Genomic DNA, 10,000 nt, shown 5'->3' with positions numbered 1-10,000 from the left:
AAAGTTTAGGAGGGAGAGAAACCCAAGAAGAATTTCTCCTCAGCTGCTAAATACCTTATCTCGACGCGAGAGTAATGGCAAAGTTTTTCAAGTAATTACACTAATAACGGCAATTACGACAGAGGGGGAGACTAAGGGTAGTAGCAGCAGCAGTTTGGGAGGGGGAGGGGGGAGGACTCTGGGGATGAATCAGCCCTGCAGCAGAAGTTTGGATCAAGAAAGAGAAGGAAGAGAAGAAAGTTGAAATGGCTCATTTAGTTGGCTTGCGTGTTGGGGATGTCACTAGGTAAGCTACACATCCCTAAATTATCCTTCCATTAAAAGGATAATAATCAAGAAGCCTCTAATTTTAATATGATCATGATAAGATTACATTTCTGCATTTGAAGTGTTTGGTCATGCAGAGAGAATGGAGAATGTTCATAAGCTTGCTTGATGTGGTTTGGTCATGCAGAGAGAATAGAGAATGATCATAAGATTACATTTCTGTGTTTGAAATGGTTTGGTGTATGCAGAGAGAATGGAGAATGATCATGAAGACCATGACCATAATAAGGTCACATTTATGCGTTTGAAGTGGTTTGATCATGAAGAGAGGATGGAGAATAGTCATATTAAGATTACATCTCTGGATTTTGAAGTGGGTTGGTTATACAGAGAGAATGGAGAATGATAGTAATAAGACTACATTTCTGTGGTTGAAATGGTTTGGTCATGCAGAGAGAATGAAGAATAATCATAGTGTTACGTTTCTATGTTTAAAATGGTTTGTCCATGCAGAGAAAATGGAGAATGATAGATCAAAGAAAATCATGCATAATTTTGAGGGGTTCCGGTAAGGAATAAAGTTAGCATACATCCAGGAAGCGCGAGTAGAGGTGAATGACCCACTTTACGTTTTCACGTTTTCAACCTGCTTATGAAGAGCCTTCTTTGTAGGTGTATTAAGGGGATAATGACGTTCAAGTTTCAATGAAAATATCAACAATTACAGTATTAATTGATTGTTGTGTTATTTTTCTCTGGTGTCTCTTCCTTTCAGGGATAATAGAAAATATTGTTCATCTCATTCAATTGAAAAAATACTCCAGCTAAGAGGAAAAGCTCCGAGAAATTATTGTTTTATGATGGATGTGTAGTCAGTAATAATAATAGTAATTATGGTATTGTGGATGCTAATCTCCAATGATTTATATTCTTTTCATAAACCTCTTTATTTTTTTCTATTTCTTTTTTTTTTTGCGTAGCATGTAATACTGGTGGTAATAATAATAAATATTATTTTCGTTCAACTCGTGCATTTGCAGTGTCTTAGTCAATACGGCAAAAGGTCATTTGAATTAAGGGTAAGAGCTCAGGAATATATATATATATATATATATATATATATATATATATATATATATATATATATATATATATATATATATATATACATATATATATACAGTATATATATGTGTATATATATATATATATATATATATATATATATATATATATATATATATATATATATATATATATCTGTGTGTGTGTATACACACACACACACACATATATATATATATATATATATATATATATATATATATATACATATATATATATATATATATATATATATATATATATATATATATATATATATATATACAGAGAGAGAGAGAGAGAGAGAGAGAGAGAGAGAGAGAGAGAGAGAGAGAGAGAGAGAGAGAGAGAGAAATGAGGATAATAAAAAAAAGATTAACACTCTTAGTAGCATTTTCAAATTCCCAAAATATATTGTAAACCCCCACATTCCGGCAATACTCCGCCCTAGAAGAAGAAGAAGAAGAAGAAGAAGAAGAAGAAGCAAGCTGTATGGGTTGCATTGCCAAGGATTCGTACCCTAGATATATCGACATAGAAGGGGTAAGCGAACAAACAACCCATAAAGAAGATCATCCACAATGACGCCATGTTGGAAAGAGAGTCAGACGGGGAGCTTCGTAAAAGTATAAGGCCGGGAGCACACTAGCGACTCTGTGGCGCCACAAAGCCACAGCATCGTGTTGCAGGTATGTGGTCCCCCATGGGTTTCCATTGTTTTCAAGTTTTGCTGCGCAAACTAGCGACTGTGGCAAGCGACTGTGGCTCTCTTTCGCTCATCCCAGCCACAGACGTGGCGTGGCTTGGAAAACAATGGAAACCTATGGGAGACCACATCCCCGCCACATGATGCTGTGTCTTTGTGGCGCCACAGAGTCGCTAGTGTGCTCCCGGCCTAAGAGTAGGCCAAAAGATCTCTGTACGAACTGCAAAAGTGCAGTGGGAATCCTCGCTATTGTGTATGTATTTACCGCAAGATATTCCTTGTGTATTTGCCGACAGTAATTCATAACAAGAACAATATAAGTCCTCGCTGTTGTTAGTGTATATGCAAGTAATTGATGACGAATACAATAATAATCCTCTATTTGTGTATTTGCGGCAAGTTATTCATTAAAAGAATAATAATCACTATTGTTTGTGCATTTTCTGCAAGTAATTGATTACAAGAACAATAATATTCTGTGTATGTGCTGCAAGTTATTCATTACAAGAACAATAATCCTTTTATTGTTTGTGTATTTGCCAAAAGTTATTCATTACAAGAATAATAATCAGTTTATTGGTTGTATATGTGCCACAAGTTATTCATTACACGAACAATAATATTCCACACTTTTGTTTGTGTATATGCCACAGATAATTCATTATAAGAACAATGGTAATCCACGTTATTGTTTGTGTAATTGCCGCTAATTATTCATAACAAGAACAATAATAATCCCCATTATTGTTTGTGGATGTATCGCAAGTTATTCATTACAAGAACAATAATATTCCACACTTTTGTTTGTGTATATGCCACAGATAATTCATTATAAGAACAATGGTAATCCACGTTATTGTTTGTGTAATTGCCGCTAATTATTCATAACAAGAACAATAATAATCCCCATTATTGTTTGTGGATGTATCGCAAGTTATTCATTACAAGAACAATAATATTCCACGCTTTTGTTTGTGTATATGCCACAAATAATTCATTATAAGAACAATGGTAATCCACGTTATTGTTTGTGTAATTGCCGCTAATTATTCATAACAAGAACAATAATAATCCACATTATTGTTTGTGGATGTATCGCAAGTTATTCATTACAAGAACAATAATATTCCACACTTTTGTTTGTGTATATGCCGGAAGGAATTCAGTACAGGAACAATAATATTCCACATTATTGTTTGGGTATGTGCTGTAAGTTATGCATTTCAAGAACACTAATAATCCATGGTATTGTATAAATATTTGTTGTAAGTAATGCCTTACAAGAACAATGATATTAGAAGAAGAAAATATTTCATATTAAATTATTATACATTTGTTGCAAATTAGTAATTTCAGGTTCACCGAAAGTCCTCGTAAGAATTACAAAAATGTTGTAATGTGAGAAAAATATAACATATGAATATTTACTGCATGAGTGTTATGGAGTGTTATGTACGAAAACAAGCAGACTGGTTACAATAACAACTATATCCTATCGGTGAAAAAATATTCCAGACAAATATTTGATCATTAAGAAATATATTGATATATTTTCTAGTATTTTGTAGTATTTTGATGTTAATGATTTAATATAAAAAAAGCAGTGGCCGACAAATGGGAATGAAGAGATATCCATCTTAAAAAGATATTCCCCTTCAGCATTAATGTACAAAAGAAGCACTAATTGAAAATATACAGAAAATCAAGATAAGCAATAGTATAAACACGAAATCCTTCAATAATAAATCTGAAAATTATTCATACTGGACATTATGTGCATCAAACTATAACCGAGATATGTAAATAGATAGAGAAATAATTAGTCATAGATAGAGAGATAGGGAAAGGATAAAGTAAAAAAACAGAAAAAGAGAAAAAAATATTGTATATTGGCTGTTGTACGCGACCCGTCAAAAATGACGACTGAATAATTAGCTACTTAATGCACTTACATGCAAACGCATCCCCTCTCTGTGTGAATGCGCATGTGCATATCTATCTAAATGTTTAATCGTCATTTTTTGACGGGTCGCATACACTAGTTACTAGTAATAAACAAATAATTCCTCTGAAAAGAACGTGTAGACAACAAAAAATGAAGAAAATCTGATCTTTTAACTTCCCAGCGTTTTGCTGTCATCACAAGACAGAATGAGTTTGCCTTTCGGAATAATGCATATGGATTTGCACAGAATTAAGATTCAAGTGTGAGAGAGGGGGAGGGGGAGTGGAGGGCAAGGGGAGGGAAGATATTTTATGCAGAGATGCTAATGGAACCAGGCGTTCTCACCCACACCCCCTAAACCCACCCACTTTCAGCCCATCACACCCCCCCCCCACCACCCAAGAAAAAAAGGTGGTTTGGAAACTGGATGGAAATAGAAATTGATGTATCCCCGGCGAAATCGAAGGTTGTAAAGGTTAGAATATTTTCTTTTTATAGTGAGGTAATGGGGATTTATTTAATGGTCAAGTGAAATAAAAATTGGATTACGAAAAAAATTAGAATAGAAATAGAAAATTTTTTATGGAGATGATGACTGGGAGAAGCAATTTGAAATAATTTTTTTTTATTGGAAAAGGTAAAGTAAAATAGCTTTTTTTATAGGAAAAGGAAATTTGATAAAATATTCTGATGATATGTTGGATTATTTATTTTACATATATATATATATATATATATATATATATATATATATATATATATATATATATATATATATATATATATATATATATATATATATGTATATATATACATGTATATATATATATATATATATATATATAAATATATTTATATATATATATACATATATATATATATATATATATATATATATATATATATATATATATATATATATATATATATATATATATATACACAAATTTTTTTCTCTATTTTTACTAGTAATAATGATAGTAATAATGATAATGTTGTTTGAACGGCATTTGCATTATGTAAGTTACAAGGACATGATTATATTTCCTGTACCATAAAATACCATTTCCCTAATAAAACTGGCGCAGAAAGAATGAGGCTTTCCCGCCCATGTCAAGGAACGCCCGTGCTCTGAGTATCAATGTCTTCAAGATGTGTTTGAGTGTGTGAGAGAGAGAGAGAGAGAGAGAGAGAGAGAGAGAGAGAGAGAGAGAGAGAGAGAGAGAGAGAGAGAGAGATTTCAGTAATGTTTCATAAAGAATTCATTAAAGTATATAGCAATGACTAGGTTCATATATATATATATATATATATATATATATATATATATATATATATATATATATATATATATATATATATATATATATATAAATATATATATATATATATATATATATATATATATGTATATATATATACATATATATATATATATATATATATATATATATATATATATATATATATATATATATATATATATATATGTATATATATATATATATATATATATATATATATATATATATATATATATATATATATATATATATATATATATATATATTGTGTGTGAGCGCACTCCAGAGAGGGAATACTACAATAATTATTAATATGCTCTTAGTTTAAGACATACGTAAATAAATGAGTAGGATATTGAACGAATTTGGTCTTGGCAATTAGAAGAGAATACTAACAAGAATATCATATTATACGTCATAATCTTTAACTTGATTGCTCTAACACTCTTTTACGACCCTTTCCATCTATCATCGATTTTGTCATAATGTTGATAGATAACACATCATTTACTGGCAAGAAAATAACTAAAATGGTATATACCACATCAGTTTAGGAAAGAAAATGATTATAATAACACACATCACATCAGTTAGGACAAGAAAATTACCATAAAAACACACATCATATCAGTAAGGGCAAGAAAATGGTTATAACAGCACACATCACATCAGTTAGGGTAAGAAAATTATTATACAATACATATCAAACCAGTCAGGGAAAGAAAATTGACCATATTAACACACATCACATCAGTTATGACAAGAATATGAATATAACAACACCTATCACATCAGTTATGAAAAGAATATGAATATAACAACACCTGTCACATCAGTTATGAAAAGAATATGAATATAACAACACCTATCACATCAGTTATGATAAGATTATGAATATAACAACACCTATCACATCAGTTATGAAAAGAATATGAATATAACAACACCTATCACATCAGTTATGGCAAGAAAATGACTAACAACACACATCACACCAGTTAGCACAAGAAAATGACTATAACAACACACATTACATCAGTTAGGACAAGAAAGTGACTCTGGCAAAACACATCACACCTAATAGGGTAAGGAAATTGACTAAACCTCACCAACAAGTCACCTGTTAATGATAAAAGGGCAAAATTTCCTTTGAAGCAGCAGAAACGTTTGATTTCACCGTCTTTTAAGCTAAGTGGATTTACCCTAAGCTCAGCTCTTGCGTCAGGTGTTTCTCAGGTAAAGGATTAATCTTTGCGAACAAGACTGATTACTCCTTTGATTTTATGGAAAAAAAAAAAACATGGGTAATCGGTCACCGATTAAAGACGTTGCTAGGTGAAATTGCCTAATTAGATTCTTCTTGGAGGTATGCTACTTGACGCTGGAAAAATGGAAGAAGGGTTTTTATTTTTTTTCCCCAACACTTGCGGTGGAAATTAAGAGTTTTTTCCCTTCATAATTATGTTCCTCAGGTCAGAGTTAAGGGTTAAGGTCTAGTTTGGATTATTTTCCTTCTGGTAATTATGAGAACCTGGAAAGTAGGAATAAAAGAATTCTGATTGATTTTATTATTCTATTAATTATGTGTGGTTAAAAAGAGCAAAAGTTTTATATAGTTTTTAGCCTCGTACAGTCAGGATTTGGAATTCCTGTCTATCTTTTGCTTTCCTTGAGTTGAATAACCCTTTTTTCATTATTGTATATATGCTTTGGAACTGCAGATAGATATATATAATAGTTAGCCCTACTCATTTTCCTGCTTGATGCATGTGTATATATGTATACTTGTACGTATATATACTACAACAGCAGTAAATTTAGCCGTTTTATTTCAATGCAGGACAAAGGATTCAAACATGTCCTTATCCATGTCTGGAGTTTGGAAGTTTCCAACACTAATCTAGCCAATGAGGATTGGTGATGGTGAGAGACTTTAGTCTAACTACTCACGGCAAACCAACCTAGTAAAGGTGGCCCTCAATAGTACATATTTGCTGTTCATGTCGTTACACAAACCCTTTCACCACATTGAGCTATCCCCACTTAGAAAGGGATGCTTTTAAGCTACGAAATTTCTCAAAAGCATTTCCATTATTTTTCAAAATCCAATAGCATTGGAGGAGCCAAAAGCATTGCGAGACATCCAAAACACTTCAAGACATAAAAAACACTTTTGATTCCATCTGAAAGCAGAAACGTCAGGCCGAATTCAAAAAGATTTTCGTGTCTTTAAAGGTGAGGTATTTGATTAAAGATTATTGGAGAGAGAGAGAGAGAGAGAGAGAGAGAGAGAGAGAGAGAGAGAGAGAGAGAGAGAGAGAGAGAGAGAGAGAGAGAGAAGGAATCCCAGGCATTTTTAAGGCTTAATATGTGATATCTAAAAAACACATTAATTTCATACTTGTATATAAGATTATCTTAGAAATACTCAAATTGCAAGTGAATTTTTTATTCATTATCGTAATTTGCATATCAAAATATGTACAGTTGGATACAGAAGTTCTTGGCACACCTCGTACCGATGAAATGCACCCTGTTACACTCTTACTGCACGACAAGTATCAAAATAGATGCAGTGGCCAGCGTTCTGATTCAAAGGCTAAAGCCTATGTCTTGCGGTGGACTAAAAACGGCTACATCTGTTGATTTTATAAACACACACACACACACACACACACACACACACACACACACACACATATATATATATATATATATATATATATATATATATATATATATATATATATATATATATATATATATTATCATTATTACTTGCCAAGCTACAACCCTATTTGGATGCTATATAGTGAAAATAGCCCAATGAGGAATGGAAACCAAGAAAAAGATATTTCAAAAACAGTAACAGTATTGAAATAAACATTAGAGGCTATAGCACTCCCAAGACTAAAGAACAATGGTTTGATTTTGGAGCTTCCTTCTCTTAGAAAAGCTGTGTTTGTGCAGCTTATGTTAATAGTTCATACGTGACTATATATACTCTCAATCATGTTCATTAAAGCTATTAATAATAGTAATAATATTTTTTTTTTCTTTAAAAAGCCCACCCCCTCCAAAAAAAAAAATCTATCCACCGTCTCTATAAGATCTTTTATCTTTTCCATAGAAATAACAAAAAATGAAAAGCAAGCTATCGAAAACGAAACCACTCCAGAGACGAACATCCTCTAATCTTTAAAAAAGGGCGTGAAATATCCAAAGACTTATCCCTCAACCTCTGATTTTTTTTTTTTTTTTTTTTTTTTTTTTTTTGCGGTCTCTTCGTCTTACGTCAGATAATGTACGTCAATCATCGGGTATTTCTTCTCTTCCACTTTTATCTCGTGGCAGATGAAGATCGCCTTGCGCAATCGAGGTTTGGAATTGCTGGCATCAATTCTGGTGATTTTCTGTTATTTGTTGATCTATCGTCGTGGAATTGTATTTCAATTGTAATAACAATAATGGTAATTTTGATACTATACTTGATGGTGTTAATAGTTGTGATAATCATCATCATAGTATTCTCAGAAATATTATTATTTAGGATAATGATAACAGCTATAAAAACATCACTGAATGTTATTATTATTATTATTATTATTATTATTATTATTATTATTAGTAGTAGTAGTAGTAGTAGTAGTAGTAGTAATATTATCGTTATCATTATTATTATTATTGCTACTACTACCACTACTACTACTATTATTATTATTACTATTATTGTCATAGTAATAATGATGTTTATGTTACAACAAATATCCACTTATAAGAAATGGAAGATATCTTACAAGAAAAGTATGGCCTCATGATGTACTTTCTATTGCGAGTGGTCAAACCTTAACGTGGTGGAAGGGTTTGTGTATCGCCATGATCAGCAAAACTTTACTTGTCAGGGCCACCCGCAAGGATTGTGGTGGCCGATGTGGTAACGTCCCTCGCAAGGATTGTGGTGGCCGATGTGGTAACGTCCCTGACTGGTGAACGCCAGACTGGGGTTCGAGTCCCGCTCAAACTCTTTAGTTCCTTTGGTCGCTGCAACCTCATCATCCTTGTGAGCTAAGGATTGGGGGTTTTGGAGGAGCCTATAGGTCTATCTGCTGAGTCATCAGCAGCCATTGCCAGGCCCTCCTTGGTCCTTGCTTGGCCGCTGATCATATGTGTATATGGTCAGTCTTTAGGGCATTGTCCTGCTCGATAGTGCAATGTACTGTCCCCTGCCCCTGCCATTCATGAGCGGCCTTTAAATCTTTAAACCCGTACAATCACCAAATCACATTGACCAGTATAGTGATTAAAACTGGTCAAATCCCAGACATGAAAAGGACATGTTAGGGGCCTTTGTCCTACAGTGCACCAAAAACTGCTGCATTTGTTGTTGTTGTTGTTTACTTAAGAATAAAGAAAGTAGTCACGTTTAGCTGAAAATAATTATGCTTTTTTTGTGGCGTTCCATATTTTTTTCCAACAATTTTGAAAAAATATTATCAAAAAATGTATAGCCTTTAGGCTTAGTTCATTATCTCTTCACAGAACTAGACGGTCACATTTCTAGGGTTAGGCCTATAATTCCTGAAATACTTCTGTACAAAAACCTTTTGGAATATTTTGAAATGTGATGTATATTGTAGTCCCACCAAAAAAGAATTCACATTTCTGAAGGAAAAA

This window comes from Palaemon carinicauda, chromosome 25 (assembly GCF_036898095.1).
Source record: "Palaemon carinicauda isolate YSFRI2023 chromosome 25, ASM3689809v2, whole genome shotgun sequence".
In the NCBI taxonomy this organism is placed as follows: domain Eukaryota; kingdom Metazoa; phylum Arthropoda; class Malacostraca; order Decapoda; family Palaemonidae; genus Palaemon; species Palaemon carinicauda.
This window is presented reverse-complemented; position numbering follows the sequence as displayed.